General features: G+C 34.2%; 1 long non-coding RNA gene across 1 annotated transcript in view; it reads left to right on the forward strand.

Annotated features, from left to right (window-relative positions):
• The window catches only part of LOC130543206 (uncharacterized), a 64,784-nt gene that overhangs the window by 11,760 nt on the left and 33,269 nt on the right, over window positions 1-19,755 (forward strand). The window contains exon 2 of the long non-coding RNA XR_008958369.1: window positions 14,470-14,533. This is a non-coding gene — a long non-coding RNA (uncharacterized LOC130543206). The remainder of the gene's footprint in view (window positions 1-14,469; window positions 14,534-19,755) is intronic.

Raw genomic sequence — 19,755 nt, forward strand, 5'->3', positions numbered from 1 at the left:
AAAACTTGATTGTTGGCAATTTCTTAAGGGTTACTTGTAATGTGGAATTCAAAACCATATCAGTGGGGTTTTAGAACTTAGTTTCAATAGACTCCATTGGTCAATTTTGTACTTGGAATCAACTTTTAACCCATATAAGATTTTTTTTTATCATATCAGGCATTTACCATTTGGAAAATACTGGCTCCTGAATTATCCATATCTTCTGAATATGGACACATTTTAGCACCATATCAAAGAATCATATCTGTGAATCTGACACCAATCTCACCAGGAACCTTTTTAAATATTGGAATGGTATCAAGCCTATAATGGTAGATAGGCTTTACAGTATTTGGATTTTTGTTTAAAAACTCAAATTTTTAATTGGCAATAATACTGTTGGCCGTGTTCCTTGTGGGGGCAGGTTTCCTTTGTTCATTCTCAAGAAAATCTCTGCCAGATACCAAACTGCAAAAAAAATCATTGTTTATGCATCAAGCCCTTGTTTCCATTAAACATGTTGTTTCATGAAAAAATCGAGTTCGGCTCAAACCTCAAACATTCCCACAGCGCTTTGCTGGAAGATAATCATTGTACTTGGTAGTCAGCAGAAAATCTTTTCTTGTTATAATTTTGTCACAGAGGTTATTTTACACCATCACATACTCAGGAATTGAGATTTGATAATTTTTTTCTTCAGGAACATTCTTAAGTAAAAATGTTATTTCATTTACTGTGAGCGTGTGACAGTGACAATGACAATGATCACGGGTGTATGAGGCGCCCCTGCACTGAGGCCCCGGGAGTTTTACCCACCCCTGCTTCATCGTTGCCAGTGCAAATGTCACACAGGGAAAAGTAAAATGAGTTTTAGTATATTATTATGAAAACGGTTTACACCTGTGGACAACCTTTTCGGAACTCCCACTATCTTTTCTTAGAAGTAACTCTATCAGTGTAATGGAATGTTACATTTTTAGGAATTTACAGAAACATTTAATACCTTAGAAAACTTAAATAACAACAAGAGAATGATGAAAATGGATGCAGAGATAAACAATTTTTAAATTTATTTAGGAAGAAAATTTCCCTAAATTATGTATACTATCTCCAATGTATGTATTTATACTCACTTCTATTTTTCTTTCTTTAAGAAGTCTAATAGACAATTTCTTTTCTTTTTTGTTACTCCTCTAGAACTTCAATCTTTTGACTTGTTATAATAGTATTAAGAATAGAAGATACGTAAATAAATGCTGAATGTTGCAAAAGTTGCCAAGAAACCTATAGTTAGTTCTAGTCAAGGACTGAACAAACAGATTTAACATATTCATTACCCGTTCCAGCCCTTTCCTGGGGGTGGGGGTGGGGGTGGGCAGAAGGGCAAGCAGGGGTGGATGTAAGTAAAATGTTAACACATTGTTGAGAAACTTAAAGAAAAGAAGACTATATAGAATGAGAGAGATTACCTGTTAAGAATATTAATTAAATCAGCTCTTTTATCCAGATAAAATCTAAATCAAAATAATGCAGAAAAAATGGATTTAATAAAATAATTAGAAACACAAAAGTAAAACTATGGTAATTATACTAACTTTTGCTTCAAGACAATTTCTATTCACAACAGTGTTTCTAGTATTGATTTTATTACCTTGATTATTTATTTCTTTAAAATCATTCTCGACGTTGAAACTGATAGGATGGAAAGGACTTTTTCTAAACAACAGAAAAGACTTAAAAATGAATTTTTTTCCTGAAACCCAAAGAGACCTGATAATGAGAAGTATTCTCATATTTCTCAGGTTACTAACAAAAACTTGAGGCATATGGTCTTTGTATTATGGATTATATTTATGATATGGTGTTATTTTAAAAAGGTCAGAAAGCACTCGATTTTTAGGCATTTAATGTTTTCTGTCCCTCTGTCTCCCAAAATAGGAAATCCAAAAATGTACGGCAAAATTAGCAGAGTGAAAAACATAATCTGTGGATCTAAGAGAACAAAAAATACTGGGCAAAACTCAATCTGTGACAACCTTGTGGAGACAGTTGCATTTGAAAAAACATCAAAATACCGCATGTCAGAATTATTTTGCCCTTTAACAACCAATCGCATAAAACCTAGCTTCCGGATTTACTTAATTTATAAGGTTTTAAGATCTACTGTTACAAAGAATGTTGCTGTTTCTAGACGGAATATGCCTTCTCCAATGGAAATGACCTGGTGGCCTACAATTATAAACCCGCCTTAACTGACTCTAACTCTATAGCAGAATTATTACAGAACCTTATTCTTATTCTTCTGATGGTTTCAGAAAAAGAGTGACTGCAAATGATTTAGAATTCTCATCTTCAATTTATGCTTGTCTCAAGATTTGCCACCTTCATTCACTTTATTTCAGACTTGGTGACATGTCCTCATCCAGATGACCCTGTTTTGTCTGGGTCTGTGGGGATGCTCTGGATTCAGTTCTGTTCAGAGCTAAAACTACGAAAGGCCGAGTAAACCAGGATGATTGACCACTCTAGCCTTATCTCTTATCTACAAATAATGTGCATTTCTGTCACTTTTTATCTCTGATCTCAGGTACTTGAATCAGCTTCCTTGATACTTAGTTTTTATCTATAAAATGAAAATTAATAATCTCATGCTGATAGAATTGTTGCAAGAAATACTAATAATATCTGTAAAAACTCTAGTATGGCTCTTGGTTCATAATGAGAGGCAATAAATGATAATTCTTTGAATTGTCTTTTTCTTGGGAAATGGTAATAATTGCTTGATACACGTAATAGATAAACATCTTCCAAAATAAAGAAAAAACATGTGATGAAAATGAGAGTCTGTTTTCAGAAGGAGTATACATCATAGCATAAACATATAAAGGAGCAGTACAACATCAGCAATGATAATAATGCGTATGTTAGAGAAAACAGATTTCATTTTTAATTGATCCAAACATATATCAATAAAAATAATATTTGTATCTAGTATTAGTATCAGGAATCAATGATGTTATGTTATTTGGTGGAAGTATAAATTATATAGCATTTATAAAGGCTAACAGACATTGTGTAACAGAATGTCAAATAAACGTATCACTTGGCCAGTAATTTTAGTAGCAGTGTTCTATCCTAGTGAAGACTTTGCTCATGTAGCAAAAGACATATGATCAGCAATGGCCATTGCAACATACCTTTTAAGGAAAAGTGGTAAACAAACCAGGAGTCAAATATATTATGATGAGTGTAGCCACCATTCTATGAAACATTATAAGACCACTAAAAACAGTGATAGAAATCACTGTTGTTAAATCACTATTGTTAAATAAACATAGAAGGAAAATGCTATACATAACAAAGTATACAGTAAGACATACAGATAGAAAAGATAATATTTTTTTTCTGCAAAATTATTTGTGTGCATGATAGTAAGCAAGAGAGACAGAGAAACATCCAGAAATATACATCAAAGTTTTTAAAGTTAGTTTCCACTTGAGAGTGAGTGAAAGAGATTTATCATTATCCTTAATGCTTGTATATTTGATTTATTATTGTGTGCAAATATTACTACTGCATTTAGAAACAATAAATTAGTAAATAATGTCTTTTTTCAAGAAGAGCTTTAAATGTGATTTGTCAGAAATTTGTCTTGCTGGAATATACAGTCTATAGGTTCAGGACATACGTCTGTCTTGCTCCTCTCTGAATCCTGAGCATCTGTCACAGTGCCAGCACCAGTTGGTCCTTAAAAAATGGTGAGAAAATATCTGTTTAGTGTTAGTTATTCTACATGGAGCTGAGTTATACAACTGCCTGGATAGACTGTCAAAGCATTTTTTTTTTTTAAGATTTTATTTATTTATTTGAGAGAGAGTGAGCAGGAAGAGAGAAGGAGCCCAGGGAGAGAAGCAGATGGAGAGGGAGAAGGAGACTCCTGGCTGAGCAGGGAGTCCCATGTGGGGCTTGATCTCGACCCTGGGATCATGACCTGAGCCAAAGGCAGACACTCAACCGACTGAGTCGCCCACATGCCCTGCTAAAGCATTTCTTAGAGATCTTACACACTAGTCTGTCAGGAAGTTTTACCATGAGATATTTCTGGTAAAGAAAGTAAAAATTAGAGCAGAGCTCCAAAGAGCAGTGAAGTTTGAAAACACTGTAGTAGGCTTAGAAGTCTGAGTATAATTACAGAACTAACTGAAAATTGAAGAGTGTTGGGGGGCAAAGTCAAGACAGGATCATCAAAGGTGGGCAAGACCTGCAGCTATGTGGGCCCAACAGAGGTGACATTGAGAGGACACAAAAATCAACATACGTTTTGTGTTATTTTTCTGAGAGAGAAGCCAGTTGTATTCATCCTATTTCATCAATTCATTTTTAAATTTTCATTTTAATTTCTCCGAAAAAAGGACACATCTTTCAGTTAATGGTGTTTTCAATTGCTGTCAGCCAGCCAGGTAGCAGTTATGTGAAAACCTATTCTTGACTCCTGCTAAGATCAAGAAAACCCCAGCATCAAAGAATCTTAGAATTAATTTATAAACTAAATGCTTGCAATGTTACCAAAACTGTTACCCTAAGAATAATCTTTGAGGAGTACTCTCACTTTAAACTTGTAAATGGGAAATAATGGTTTCTATGTTAAGGCTGTGCAAAATATTAATAACAAAATAAATGTTTCCATAATAGCAGCAAGTAAACTCTTGAATTTTCCAGCCAACACTAACTCAAACACCTGCTCCGAGTGGGGTGTGGTGCAAGGCTGTGGACCTATAAGGAAGATGAAGACAAAAGGCTTGACCTGAAAGTACTAACTGAGTAATTTCTACTCATACAACATAGGCTTATGAGTAGCCTACACAAAAGATGAACTAGCACTTATCCTAGTCAATCATAGGTTTCTATGATTAAGTTAATCTGTAAGAGTGCTTCAGAGGGATTACAATACACAAATGCATTACACATTTCCTGATGTATACTTCCTTACATGCTGAAGAGGAGTTACAGAGAGGAATGAATATATTATCTACTAAATTGCAACTAGCTCCCATCTAGGAAAAAAATATCCCAAGTTCAAACTGAATCAAGATTTCATAAACTTCTCTGTACCTAAGTGCCTGCAAGTTGAGTGAACTTGGTAACTTCTTCCCAACCCTCCTTCCTATGTCTTTGTCCTAAGGACAGATTTGCATATAAGAGGGAATCTGACAATGACTCTCTGGTGATAACCTTTTATTAGAAAGGCACTTTCATGTTGCATATGTTGTCTGAAATTTTTATATGCTTTTTATTATTATCAGTCTAAAATAAATATTTGCAACCTTGAGCTATAAAACTAGCGCTGTTCTTACAGAGTGGTTTGAGCACATGAAAAGGGGAATATTTAGTAAAATGCTCTTACTCTGGAAATGGAATACTCTGGTGGATGCTGCAGTTATTTATTACTATCTGAGCAATGTTAAAGTGTCCCTTTCGATTTACATGCATATTGAACTAAAGCTGTTGATTCTGTTGCAAAGTGTCCCAGCAGTATACTGCGTCATAGCTATTTTGGGGGGTTAGACATACTAGGAGAAAATAAAATCCAAATTGGTCTTGAAATTTATATTTTGTATTCAATGTATGTATCAAACCCTCCTATTTGTTACCAATCTATCAGAGCCATCCAGTCATTTCCAGAATCATTTAGGCAAACATGCTCTAGTAGCATGTTTTACTACTCCATTTTCTGAAAATAGAAAGGTTTTGATAACCTTTAGAGCCCTGGAGTTTTTGAGAAATCAAATTTTCTCAGATGTCCAAAATTCAGAAAAATTGAATATGGCTATACACTAGAGAAAGCATCCAAATGTACAAATGCCTACCTCTGAATTTATTATAGAATTATTAAGCAATAACTAATAAGCCTACCATGAAGATAAATGTATTGAGGTAACTGCTGAAAAAAAAATGTGGTAAGGATCAGAAGGCTTTCCCTCCCCACCCCCCAATTCCAAATTATTCATTGACACTGTCATAATATTGAATGTGAGGAGACAGGCTGTCCTCATTATTGTTGTTAACAGTTTGATTTAACCATCATATATTATTTAAATAAATTTACACAGTCAATTACTTGTATGCCTGCCTGGCTTACTTAAGTGATATCAAACAGTTTGTAATTCTTAATTAGATAGATTCTCTTTAATTTTCTATTAAATTCTACTTAATTCCATAGTATAAACATTAAGTAGATTATATGGCAACACATAGTTATTCTTTTTCAACTTTTCTTTGAAGTATAATGTACGTATAGAAAAGCTTATATACCATAAATAAACACCTTGATGAGTTATCACAAACTAACACAACCATACAACCAAAACTCAGATCAAGAAACAGAGTATTACCAGAACCACAGAAGTCCAGGTTTCCAGACTCAGGCCCTACCATGGTAATCATTATATTGACTTCAAATAGCATAAATTATTACTTGTGTCTGCTTTTTTGTGCTCTATAAAAATTGAATCATGCTGTATATACTCTCTTGGGTACACTCATAATTATGTTTGCAATATCTATATTGTTGCATGAGATGATAGATTTTTATTCTCATTTTTATGTCATGTTCTATTGTTCACATATATAAAATTTATTCATCCATTTTATCCTTGTGCCTTTTAAATTCTTTTTAGCATATACATGCACACAAATACACAAAACATCTATCTCTGTAGAGAGACATGGCAAACTTTTTTAGAATTCTGCCTTCTTTCTGTTTTCAAAAAAAAAAATAGTGTATCACTAAGCAAAGCATGAAAAGATGTTTCTTCAAAACCTATTACATGCAAGGAACAACCATTAAGACCTAATATTACTCATCTCTTGTACTAAATTTTGCCTCAAAGTAACCAATACAAAGTAATAAATTGAAAACTATTGCCCAGTTTGTGACAAAGCAATCCGTGTTCGTTAGAATTTTTTCTTACAATTTTATTGAGATACATTCACAAAGCATCAAATTCTTCCTTTAAAGTGGATAATTCAGTGTTTTTTTAGTATTTCACAGATATACAGTCATCATAATCTAATTCCAGATCTCATTGACCAGGACAAAAAGAACCCCCTTATCCATCTTCCATCAGTTCTCATTCTTTCCTCCTCCGAATTCCTGGCAACCACCAGTGTACTTTTTCTATATGTTGGCCAAGTCTGGAAATTTCATATAAAAGGAATCATACTATAAATGTTCTTTAGTAACTGGCTTCTTTAATTTTGCATAATGTTTTCAAACTTCATCTAGGTTGTAGCATGTTTTACTACTCCATTTTCTTTTGTCAAATAATATTCCATTGTATGAATATACATTCATGCAAGTATGAACCATCTTGTTTAACCTTCCATCAGTTGGTGGACATTTGGGTTGTATCTTCTTTTGGATTATTAAAAATAAAGCTGTTATGAACATTCATGCAACAGTTCTTCTGTGTGTATGCTATAATTTCTCTTGGATTTATACCTCAGAGTAGAATTCCTGGGTCATATAGGAATGCTATATTTAATATTTTGAAGAGCTCCCAAACTTTACCAGTGTAGCTGTATGATTTTACAATCTATTTAACAATTTTGAAGGTTCTGATTTCTCTACTTCCTCAACAATGCTTCATTTTTTTGTCTTTCTGTTCCTCAGACTGGATAATCTCAATTGATCTATTTCCAAACTTGCCAGTGTTTTCTTCTGGTATTTCAAATCACTTCAGCTATTATAGTTTTCAACTCCAGAATTTTGTTTTTTTATAATTTTTATCTCCTCCTGATATTTGTGAACCATTATTCTCATACTTTCCATTAATTCTTTAAATATAGTTTTCTTAATTCTTTGAAGTTATTTATAATAAGTACTTTAAAGTCTTTATCTAATTACTCTAAAACACGGGCTTCCTCTGGAGTAGTTTCTGGGACTTATTCTTTTCCTTTGAATTGGCCATATCTTCTTGTTTTTTTGCATGCTTCATAGCTTCATATTTTTAAAAAAGATAGATATTTTAAATAAGATAATATGGAAATGCTGGAAATCATATCCTCTTTCTTCCCTCCAGGGTCTGTTGTTATTTGTTTAGTGACTTCCCTGTACTAATTCTGCCTAGTTTCTATTGTCTCTTGAGACGACTGAAGTCATTTTTTGTGAGTTTAGTGGTCAGCTTAAGACTAGACAGACATTTTTAAGATACTTTTTACTGATTAGTCTCCTACCCATTGCTGAGAGGCTCATTGTGTAGGACAAGATTTCAAAACTTGTACATTTTACAATCTGCATTAGACTTCATTTCTTGCTTACACAGAGACTCGAGGTCAGAGAGATGTGAGAGATAAAATCTTCTCAGCTCTGCACATGACAGCCCTGTACAGACATGGTCCCTAGATTTCCAGGAATATGTTAGAGCATTCCAAAGTATCTTGCAGCTGTTAAATTCTCAAGATTTCCCTTTTAAGTATTTGGTCAGCTTTTTTGTTTTGTTTTGTTTTTGCCACACCTGGTGTCACCACCTTGACAAAATACAAGAAAACAGAGCTTTCCCACTGAACAAAATCTTAATCAGGTCAATTAAAGACAAATCTGGTGAATGAGGCTTGTTCATGCAATTGCCAGATAATCAAATCCTTTCATTCTATGGGGATGAGGCTTTTTATGGAGCTCCAAGCCTCCCACCTCCAGAGTCCACTGGGCTACTAGTTTCAAGGCTAGCGTAAAACTAGGGAGAGGATAATGAAAAAAGGGCAGATGGAAAGTCTAGAAAAACCACTGTTCTTACCAAGGTTCAGTAATTCTTTATAAATGTCCTCAGATTGTTCTAAATCTTTGGTTGACTTCCAGAGTTTGGAAAATATTGATCTTAATCATTTTTTGCTATTGTCCTCTTTGCTTTTGTGGAAGAACACATTTTGGAGGTCTTCATCATGTCATTCCAGGTATTTTCCCTGCTCACTGGGATTTTCATATTGTCCTGTACTAACTTATTACTTTGGATTTCTGAGGACTTTAAAACTTGGCCTTAACTTGTCTTTCCAGCCTTATCTCTGTCTTCGTTCTGATAAGGACTTTATAGTACAATAACATTGAACCATCCATTTCTCTACATTTCACCTTTATTATATCCTAGCTTTACTTTGGCTATCTCTCTGCATAGTTCAGGTTTGTTCACTTTGGTTTTGAATAACTCCATTCAGTGCCTTTAAAAAAATAATAATTGTGCCAAAAATTATAATGATATCAGCTAACATTTCTTGACACTATGTCATCAACTAGCCTGTATTTTAAGCACTTTGCATTTAATTATCTCAGTTAATCCTCACAAAACTCTATGATGCAGAAAGAATATAAAAAAATCAATTTTAAAGTCTTTTACTCAGGTGAAATAAGACTTGTTTGGAGACTTAATGCAGACTTAGAGATAAGGAGGGGCATAGGTCACCAACATTATTTTAAACTTGGGTTACCAGGTTGAAGTGACCTGACTGAGGAAAGAAAAAGAGGAACTTTAAGTGTAACTATGGTGAGTTAATTTTCAAACAAGCCGTTTGTTGGAAATCTACATGAAGAAATTCACCTGGTGAGTGGATACACGAACCTGCAAGGCATAAGAGAGGTCACTTTGGAGATGTAGATTAGGAATTATGAACATGTAGGTAGTACTTCACATTTAGGAGTGAATAAGCTTGCCAAAATAACCTATACAATGCAGCAGAAGTCTGATGATGGAAACCTGAAAAGTACCCAAAGTTCTAGGAAAAGCAAGTTGGAAAGAAAAAGAGATTACAGAGAGCATGTCATGTGTGAAGAATGGACATAACCTGGATTATCATTAGAGCTTTAACATATAGTCTTAACAGACTCTTTCATATACTGGATAGAAGAAAGAAATGATGAGTACAGGGGTACAGAGGCTAATGAATAGAAAAGAAGGAAGTTGCAGTGAACAGAGAGGAAGGAATTCAGTGGAGATTTGTAAACATTACCTAGAGGGAAATGGGAAAGTCTATTGGAAAAAGGGTTACCATGCTATATGTGTTCTATCCAAAGTGATTGCTCGTTATTGTAGAATGGCGCTAGGCTGTATGGTTATATGATTGACTGGGCCAGGACTCAGAGCTCTGACGACAAAACAAAGAAGAGGTTGTAGTTATGATTTCAAGATCAAAGTGTGTTCATTTCTCCACATAGTCTTTACAGTTTCATTTTACATTGTAATAAACTTTAAGAAAAGGAAATATGCATGTAATAAAATTATTAATTAAGTTTTAGAGAGGGAGAGAGAGAACAAGCAGGGCGGGGAGGGGCAGAGGGAGAGAGGAAAGAGAATCTTAAGTAGGCTCTATACCCAGCATGGAGCCCAACATGAGGCTTGATTTCACAACCCTGAGAACATGAGATCATAAACTGAGCTGAAATCAAGAGTTGAACGCTTGACCGACTGGGCTACCCAGGCACCCCAAGACTATTTAGTACAAAAATATCTCTTGGAGCATTGTATTTTTATACTAGTCTAAATATTTGTTATGGAAAGTAGGAATGAAATCTAGCCAGAAAGAAGTTTTTTGAAATTATCCTTTTTTATGTATTCGAAATTTAATTTTTTAGTGAGGCCTGAAGTATGTCTATATGATGTTTCACATGAATAAAAGTCAAGACAGTTGCACATTTTTAAGTTTGCTTTCAATTTGTAAATCAAAGAAAAATATTAAGACAATCTTGAATTTATATTTTCAGTCGCTTAACAAATATAAAAAATCTAAAATAATAATGCACTTTTCTTTTTCTTTCATTTTTCTATTAAGATTATTTTAAAAATTTAAATTCAGAATTTTATTTATTGAAGAAATATATTTATACTAAGGTACAAATGGCATAGAGTTCTGAAGCCTACATAAAATAACATTTTCAAAATCTTATTTTTATGGAAACCATCAATATTATGATAATCTGAAAGCTGAATATGGAGTTAGTTAGGTGGCAATTATTTCTAGTGTAAATAGATAACTAAATTTTTACAGATATTAATATTCTGTTTCTAGATTAAATATTACCTCAATTAACTTGATACACAATGGCCAGAAGAATCTGCTTATTAATGTTTCACAATCTTTAATCCTGTTATTTCTTAATGCTGTGAATTTCATACATACTAAAACTTGCATGTACCTGTATAAATATCTTTTTAAATTTTGAATTTTACCACATTTTAACATAATGCTTATACTTGGGAAATCAAATTTATATTAATACTCATAATACATATAAAATACTAAATATCTTTGGCAAAGTTTAAGTAACTATTAATACTGTAAAGACACATAAATACATATTTTTAAAAATTTAAAATAAATCTAAAAATAGAAATGTTAGGATCCATCTAGATCAAATATTAGAAAGGAAATGTATTCGTTTCCTAGAACTGCTGTGACAATACTATCCTGGTGGCTTAAGACAACAGAAATTTAATTTTTCATAGTTTTGGTGGCCAGCATTCTGAAATCAAGGTGGTGTTAGGGCCACACTTGCTGTGGAAGTTCCAAAAGAGAATCTTTTCTTGCTTTCTCCTAATGATGGTGGTTATTGAAATTCCTTTTCTTGGCTTGTGGCCATATTAGTCCAATCTCTACCCCTGTCTTCACATTCCCTCTCTTCTGTTTTTTATAAGAATACTTGTCATTGGATTTAGGACCCACCTGAATAATCTCCTCTTCTCAAGATGTTTAACTTAATCACATTTTTTCCAAAGAAAGGTAATAGTCACTCATTTGCCATAAACCACAATGTTCACTTGTTCCAAGGATTAGGAAATTTATTTATTTTAGGGAGGCCTTTTTCTGCCCACAACAGGAAAGGACATAAAATTGATTCCTGTTTGACTCATTTTCCTTCTGAATATTTTGCTCAGATCACTTATTATCCTTTCCCGCACAAAATGTTATTGCAAACAGTAACAGCTATATTTACATTCCACTAATTGAATAATTCCATTAATTGAATAATTAAAAAATTACAAATCACTGATTTCCATCTTTAAATTGCTTACAGCTATGTATCAACTGCTGCTATATTTAGCCTCCTATCTTCAAGTCTCCTAAAATAAAGTTCATTTGAATTTGTTCTTGATCCAATTTATTCTCCATTAAAATCATTTATGTAGTTTACTGAGAAATGTAAAAAAAAAAAAAAAGCAAAAAACCAAAACAACCCAAAAACAAAACATGAGGTTATAACTTAGTAAGGGTATATTGTACGTGTATTTGTGTATGTTTCCATGTCCAGAATATAAATTTCATATTAATACTCAATATCCAGATCTGTCAAAATACTATCAAAATTAAAACTAAAAGAATTGGGGCGCCTGGGTGGCCCAGTCGTTAAGCGTCTGCCTTCTGCTCAGGGCGTGATCCCAGGGTCCTGGGATTGAGCCCCACATCAGGCTCCTACACTGGGAGCCTGCTTCTTCCTCTCCCACTCCCCCTGCTTGTGTTCCCTCTCTTGCTGGCTGTTTCTCTCTCTGTCAAATAAATAAATAAAATATTTAAAAAAATAAATAAAAATAAAACTAAAAGAATAATAAAGAATAAGATTAGTAAAAGAAGGACATGATTTGTACTCTGAAAACTTCTAAATACTTATGGAAAAAATGGAAAGAAATCTGTACTCATGAATCAGAAAATAATATTATTAAGATGGCATACTCCCAAGTTGATCTACAGATTCAAAACAATCTCTATTAAATTTCCAACTTTTATTTTTTTTACAGAAATTGACAAGTTGATTATAAATTTATATGGAAATGCAAAGGATACAGAACAACCAAAAAATCATGAAAGAGAAAAACAAAGTTAGAGGACTCAAACTTTCTGAAATCGAAACATTGCAAAGCTATAGTCCTCATGTGAGTGTAGCACTAGCATATGAGTAGACATAGATCAATGGAATAAAATTGAAAGTCCAAAAGTAAACCCTGTATTTATTGTCAATTGATTTTCAAAATGATGTCAAGATAATTCAATGCGGCAAAGAATATTTTTTTTCAATACATGGTGCAAGGACACCAGTTATCTATATGCAGAAACAAAGCAAAACAAAACAAAACAAAAAACAATTTTGATCCCTTCTTCACATACTCAAAAATAACTGCAAATGGATCATAGACTTAAACATATGAGCTAAAACTATAATACTCTTAGAAGAAAACATAGAAGTAAATCTTCATAATTATGCATTAGTCAATGACTTCTTAGATATGACACTAAAAGTACAGTGACAAAATTTTAAAAATTGATAAATTGGATTTCATCAAAATTAAAAGCCTTTGTGCTTCAAGATATACTGTCAAGAACGTAAATAGAGACCCCCAGAGAGGAGGAAATATTTACAAATCATATATCTGATAAGGCAGTTTTTTCAGAATATATAAAGAAACTTATAACTCAATATTAAAAAGATAAATAGCTCAATTAAAAATGGGGAAAATAGGAACAGATATTTATTCAGAGAAGGTATGCAAATATCCAATAAGCCATGAAAAGATGTTAAAAATCATTAGCTATTACAGAAATGCAAATCAGACCTATAGGATACAGTTTCACACACACTAGGGTGACTGTAATAAAAAAGACAGATAATCATAAGCATTCTGATGAGGACGTGGAGAAATTGAAAACATTATACATTTTTATGTATGTGTACAGTAATATAATATGGTAAAATTGCTTTGGAAGACAGCCTGGAATTTCTTCAAACAATGTGGAGATACCATGATCCAGCAATTCCATTCTTATGTATATACTCAACAGAAAAGAGAACGTATGTCCACATAAGTATTTGTATACAAATGTTCATAGCAGCATTATTTCTAATAGCCAGAAAGTGGAAACAACCTAATAACCACCAAATGTTGACTGAGCCTCCAAAATGCGGTCTTTTCATATAATGGAATATTATTCAGCAATAAAAAGGACTAACACTTCCTATGGTGTAAATGAACTTTGGAAACGGCATGCTAAATAAAATATGCCAATTACAAAAGAATATATATTGCATGATTCTATTTATATGAAGTATCCAGAATGGGCAAATCTACAGAGACAGTAAGATGATCGGTGTTTGTTTAGACCTGGGAGTGGGGGGTAGGGAGATGGGCAGTGACTAAAAATGTCTATAGGGAACTTTGGGGAAGCTGATAAAAATGTTTGAAAATTGCATGGTGCTAATGATTTTATGACTCTGTTACTATATTAAAAGCATTGAATTGGACTTTAAATAGAATAATTGTATGGTATGTGAGCTATATCTTAATGCTATTAAAACAAGCCACTCTAAAAATTTAAAAACTAAAAGAATATCTGAGGAGAAAAATTTTGAATACAAAATCATTTACAAAGGATGATCTAAAATACAAACTGAAGGTGGACTTTTCTTTGTTTCTTCTTGAGTCTTGATATTTTTTTTTTTCTGTTCTGTAGCATCGACCAGAATAAGAAATAAGGAGCAGGACAGAAACTGATCTTAGAAGATCTCATAAGTAAGGTAGGCAATATGAAATTCCCTCTAGGGGCAGAGTGTCCAAACTTGGGTTATAAAACATTGTCAAGATGTGCAAGAGGATAGTTGGTGTTAGAAAGAATACCACAAATCCTTCTGACAATTTGTTTAAATCTGGAAACAAGCAGCCTTGGTCTCAGTCTGCATGAGAGATGGCCACATATCACAGGCATCTACTTCAAGTCCTGTGGGAGGCCTGGAGTGTGGCACAGAGACAACTGAATTCTTTACTCACTTGTAGCCTGTTGCAGTGTATTCCAGGTTAGGTGCGTTTACATATCATATCACAGAACTTTAAGAAACCTGCCTCTCACAATGCAAGACTGTCTTAAATGAATTCTTGTAAAGAAGTATTTCATATAAAGTATATAAAATATTTCAATATAAAGTGTATACAAAGAAAATGATAGCACTGACAAGAACCCTTACTAAAAGTTATCCACTGAAAATATTAATGAGGTTAAAATAAGAACAATATAATCAGAAATCAGATTTGATAAAAACTTTACCAAGAAGTTTCTGTATGTCTGAGGTACCCATAATACATTAGTACAGATGTACTAATGTTTATAATTAAATGTTTGTACTTTATACATATAAAAATACAAAATTGAGTATGGTAGACTACATTTATTATCCCTAAATATTCACTGTCCCTCCCAGAGGGAATTATATATTTATGCCTGTTGATTGATATTGACTTTTGACATGCAATTTTGGACAATGAAAATAGGGACATATGAAAATATGAGTGGAGTTGCGCATTAAGAAATTTAAAAATTTATTTAGACAGTGTATTAGTTTTCTAGGAGTGCTATGATAAATTTCCACAAACTAGTAACTTAAAGCCAAAGACATTTATTCTCTCAAAATTCTAGTAGGTAAAAGTTTGAAATCAAGATGTCAGCAGGGTTGGTTCCTAGAGTTTCCTGGAGAGGAAACTGTCCCACAACTCTTAGATGTAGGTAGATGATGGCAACTCTTCCCTTACTCCAATTCCTGGCTCCACCTCCACCCAGCCTTCTGCTCTGTTTGTGTCTCTGTCCCCTCCTTTCACTATGAAGACACCAGTCATTGGATTTAGGACTACATCTAAATTTGATATTATTTCACTTTGAGATTCTTAACTAATTACATCTTAAAGCCTCTATTTCCAAATAAATTTACATTCTTAGATTTTGGGCAAACTTTTAGCGGGACCCTATTCAACAACATACTAAAAACTGGCTGGTTTAAACAACAGAAATTAATTTTCTCACAGTTTTGGAGGCTAGAAATCCAAGATCAAGATCTGCAGGTTTGGTTTCCTCTTGGTCTCTCTTCTTTGTTTGCAGGTAACTGCCTTCTTGCTATGACCTCACATGGTCATCCTTATGACCCTCGTGACCTCATTTAACTTTAATTAAGGTTTTTAAAGACCTGATCACCACATACAGTCAAATTCTGAGGTACTGGGTATTAGGACCTCAACATATAAATTCTGGGGAATACACAATTCAGTCTATAACATAACCCAAGAAAATGAGTAAAGAAATTGAACAGATACTTGAAGAAATAAAAAATATACTTAGTAGCCAATAAACATCAAAAATGTTTAATGGTAGTAGTCATTAAGTTAATGTACATTAAATCCTAATAAAGGGGACTTACTGTTTTAGTTCAAGGATATAAAGAGCTTGAAAAATGTCACTCTTATAACAAGAGAAAGCAGAACAAACGGAAAATCAACAAACTTTCTTGGACACATGGGGGAATTGAGGTTGTATGGCAAATTGCCACAGGGAAATACTGAGAGACAGGTGAATCCAAATAGTCAAGGCTGAGATTTGCTGATATGAAGCAGAAATTTCTGTAGTCATGAACTGCTAGAAACACAAATGGAACTTGTGATGGGTTGTTGAAACCAAGTGTGGGCTAGCAGAAGTGAAGAAGTCCTAGAGGCTACAGTCTTAGGGAGGGCCAAAATTTGTGGGTTGTGCCACCAGAAACCCCATTAGGTTTTCACATGGAGGACCTGAAAAAAGATCCTCTCACTTATTGCTCTAGTTGGGGGAGGGGAAGAGGAACCATTGTGAAAGCCTGCCACCTTCTCCATAAACAGGGTTTACTCCTTCCGGGGGAAGAGACTTTTACTAAGGTCTTAGGTCACTGCGGGGAAAAGGAATCTCCTCCTACTCACACCTCTTTTAGCCCATCTGTCTCAGTTAAAGATAGGGAGAAAAGGACAAAGAGCACTGGAAATATATGAGAGAGTGTCAGAACACAGAGAAACAGTCCAAGACTGAGATCCCATTATAAAATGACAGAAAGCCTCCCCCTCTCCTCATCTTACCTCCTCTTATGTAATGGGTGATTGCAGGAGACAGGACTGCAAGAGGCAGACTATCTGAGGGGTTCTCAACGAAGCCCAGCAACAACCAGGGACACATAAGCAAAGACACTGGAGGGTTCTGGAGTCTCTGGTACTGTCAGCATTACAGTGAACATTAAACACATCCAATACCTACTCAAATTAACATAAATTCTCCTACTAAAGTCTTAATGTACCTCAGTTTCTATTACCTGATGCAACAGTATATCGTTTCCGAATATATTTAAGGACTAGGGCAATTACGTCAAAAGACTGCAGATCTCAATGCTATAAACATTATCCTCTGAGTATCCAAAGAATCACAGTCTTGGAAACATGGAGGAAGCCATGCATAAATTTGAACCGCATTGAACTAAAATCCCAATTCCACTGCAATTTTATGACCTTATGCATTGAGATGACTAATGGTCACTGACTTCCTTATGAAGGGGAGCAAAATTTACCACTTCAAAATATACATTTTTAGCATAGTGATTATCTTGAGTTGGTTATTTTTAAGAAACTGCAGACACAGGAAGAGTTCTGAAAACCAAGTAGTAGTTACCCTTTTTAAAAGACATTGTGTTTGTAAGGGAAATCTCCATGTGTAAGCAAGTATATCTCTCTGTACCCAGAAGAGAAGGATAACTAAATCTCTAAAAACTCCTATCAATGGAGAGTCAATCAGTGGACTTAAATCTGTATAACAACCATACCCTAGTTACTTGTTACTGTGCTTTTCCTAGTGGCCTCCCATTGATAAGTCCCCATAACACCTGTCTTTTGTCTTTAGCTGAAGATGGTATTTACGGTGGTGGCTTAGGCCTTTCCAGGGAGTTACTCAGTTTTCCAGGAGAAAGTACATGTTATTAAATTTCTGTTTTCTTTTCTCCTGTTAATCTGCCTTTTTCTTATAGGGATGGGGGCGGGATCTCATCCAAGAATATTGAAGAGTAGAGAAAAATTATTTTTTCCTCCCCCACACTTATATATATCAAACTTCAACAAGCTGTATTAGCATTCCAACATTAAGTTGTTTTCAGCTCAGTGATGAAAGCCTGTCTTCCTAATCGCTAGAATATCTTCCTTATTTATTGCTTTTTTTGTTTGGTGATAGAAATGATAATAAATGGTAAATGTTATCTAGAATTGCTATTGTTGGCCTTTCCTCCTCATAGTTGTTTTCCTCTTGTATAGTGTGTCATTCTCCCCCCATAGTGACAAAGTCTATCATTTCAAAGATGTATTATGCTGTGTTCATTTTCTTAATAAATGCCTCTTCAAAGGGACATCTCTGCACATCTCAGAAAATGATATGAGCCCATTATGAATAAACCACTTGCAAAACTGAGGCCTCCACTGAATGTCAAACAATATACAGTCTACAGTTGTGTGCAGTCCCAAGCAATTAGCCTCAGGAGAAACCAATGGAAGGTTCTTCTCCCAGAAAGCTGCAGAGCATTCCCCTGAACAGACCACTTCTCATTGCATGTGCTTATGACTGGCCTAAATGTCACCCTCAAATCTTTTCAGACTTAGCAGTCCCTAGCTGGGAGAATCATTCAAATCCAGAAACTTTATTCTCACAAGTGCAGGATGGCTCCTTCCCACCAATAGGCAGCAGAGAAGTGGAGATAGACTTTATGCTGTCAAAACTCAAGAATGTTTTAAACTTGAAGGGTTTTAAATGTTGCAGCTTTTGCAGAAGTTTTTCAGTATTTCCAATCTTTTGTTTTAAAACAACAAATTCTTGGATCTTACACTAGGAATCCAGACCCAGAAATGGAATACGCATCTTAAGGGGAAAGGTCCTATATTTTTAAGCCACGCAGGATATACTGGTGTAGCCTGTTAAGGGACTGGTGTTCAGAATCTCTTCTCTGTATCCACCCCTGTAGTACTTCATTATCAGAAAGCACTTCCCCAGCCACAGGGACTGGAAATCTATGATATACTGACTTTTCTCTCAGGAGAGAGTCAATTCCTTCACTTTCCTCTCTGATCTTTCTCTAAATTATGTATCAGTGAAATATTCTATCATGTATGAGTTTCTGATTGTTACTTATACAGTTATGACAACTTTGCCCTGAATAAATGTGTATAGCACTCATAACATTTCTTTTTACTAGATAATTGGGCCGAATACAAAAGTAACTAAATTTTAGAAAATCCCTATGGGGAAAAGTAGTTATATGCAATCTCTTTTTTTTTTTCCTTCTAGAGCAGTGCAAAATATCACAGTATAAAATAAAAGGGGAAATTTAGAAGAAATAAAAAAAAAAACATTTAAAGTTAACTAGATGCTTTGCTTATGGCCTAGGGAAAAAATATAATGTGTTTGAAATTAAACAGACTTTTAATCCAGTATTTTTTTTCACTTTTACCCACTAGAGGGAATTTATTAGAGATAATAATCCCTTAGACTTATATAGCATATTTCACTTTTCAAAGTGATTCTCCATGAATTATTTAATTTCCCAGAAGTCAGTATTCGAGACATGTAGGTTGCACTTTGTTATCTGAATGCTCTTCAGAGGCTTCGGGGTTTGGGTGTTTGCCTCTGCTATTCCCAGTGTCTGGAATACGTTTTACTTCTCCTTATCTTCTTGTGTTTGACTAGTTCTTACTCTTTCTAGAAAACGTCTCTTCGAGGAATTCTTTTCCTATCCCTGTGTCTTTTTGGGAGCCTTTTGTATTTGGTCTTACAGAATGGTTAATGAGACTTTCTAGCACCTGTTTTCATAGATTGTCATTTTCCAGTCCCTCATCAGTCTTTACCAATGCACTGCATGTTCTTTATAAACTGGGACTAAGATCAGTTCACTATTTGTTCTACCATTATGTCAGGCATTCAAAA

Source organism: Ursus arctos, unplaced genomic scaffold (genome assembly GCF_023065955.2).
Source record: "Ursus arctos isolate Adak ecotype North America unplaced genomic scaffold, UrsArc2.0 scaffold_9, whole genome shotgun sequence".
Taxonomy (NCBI): Eukaryota; Metazoa; Chordata; class Mammalia; order Carnivora; family Ursidae; genus Ursus; species Ursus arctos.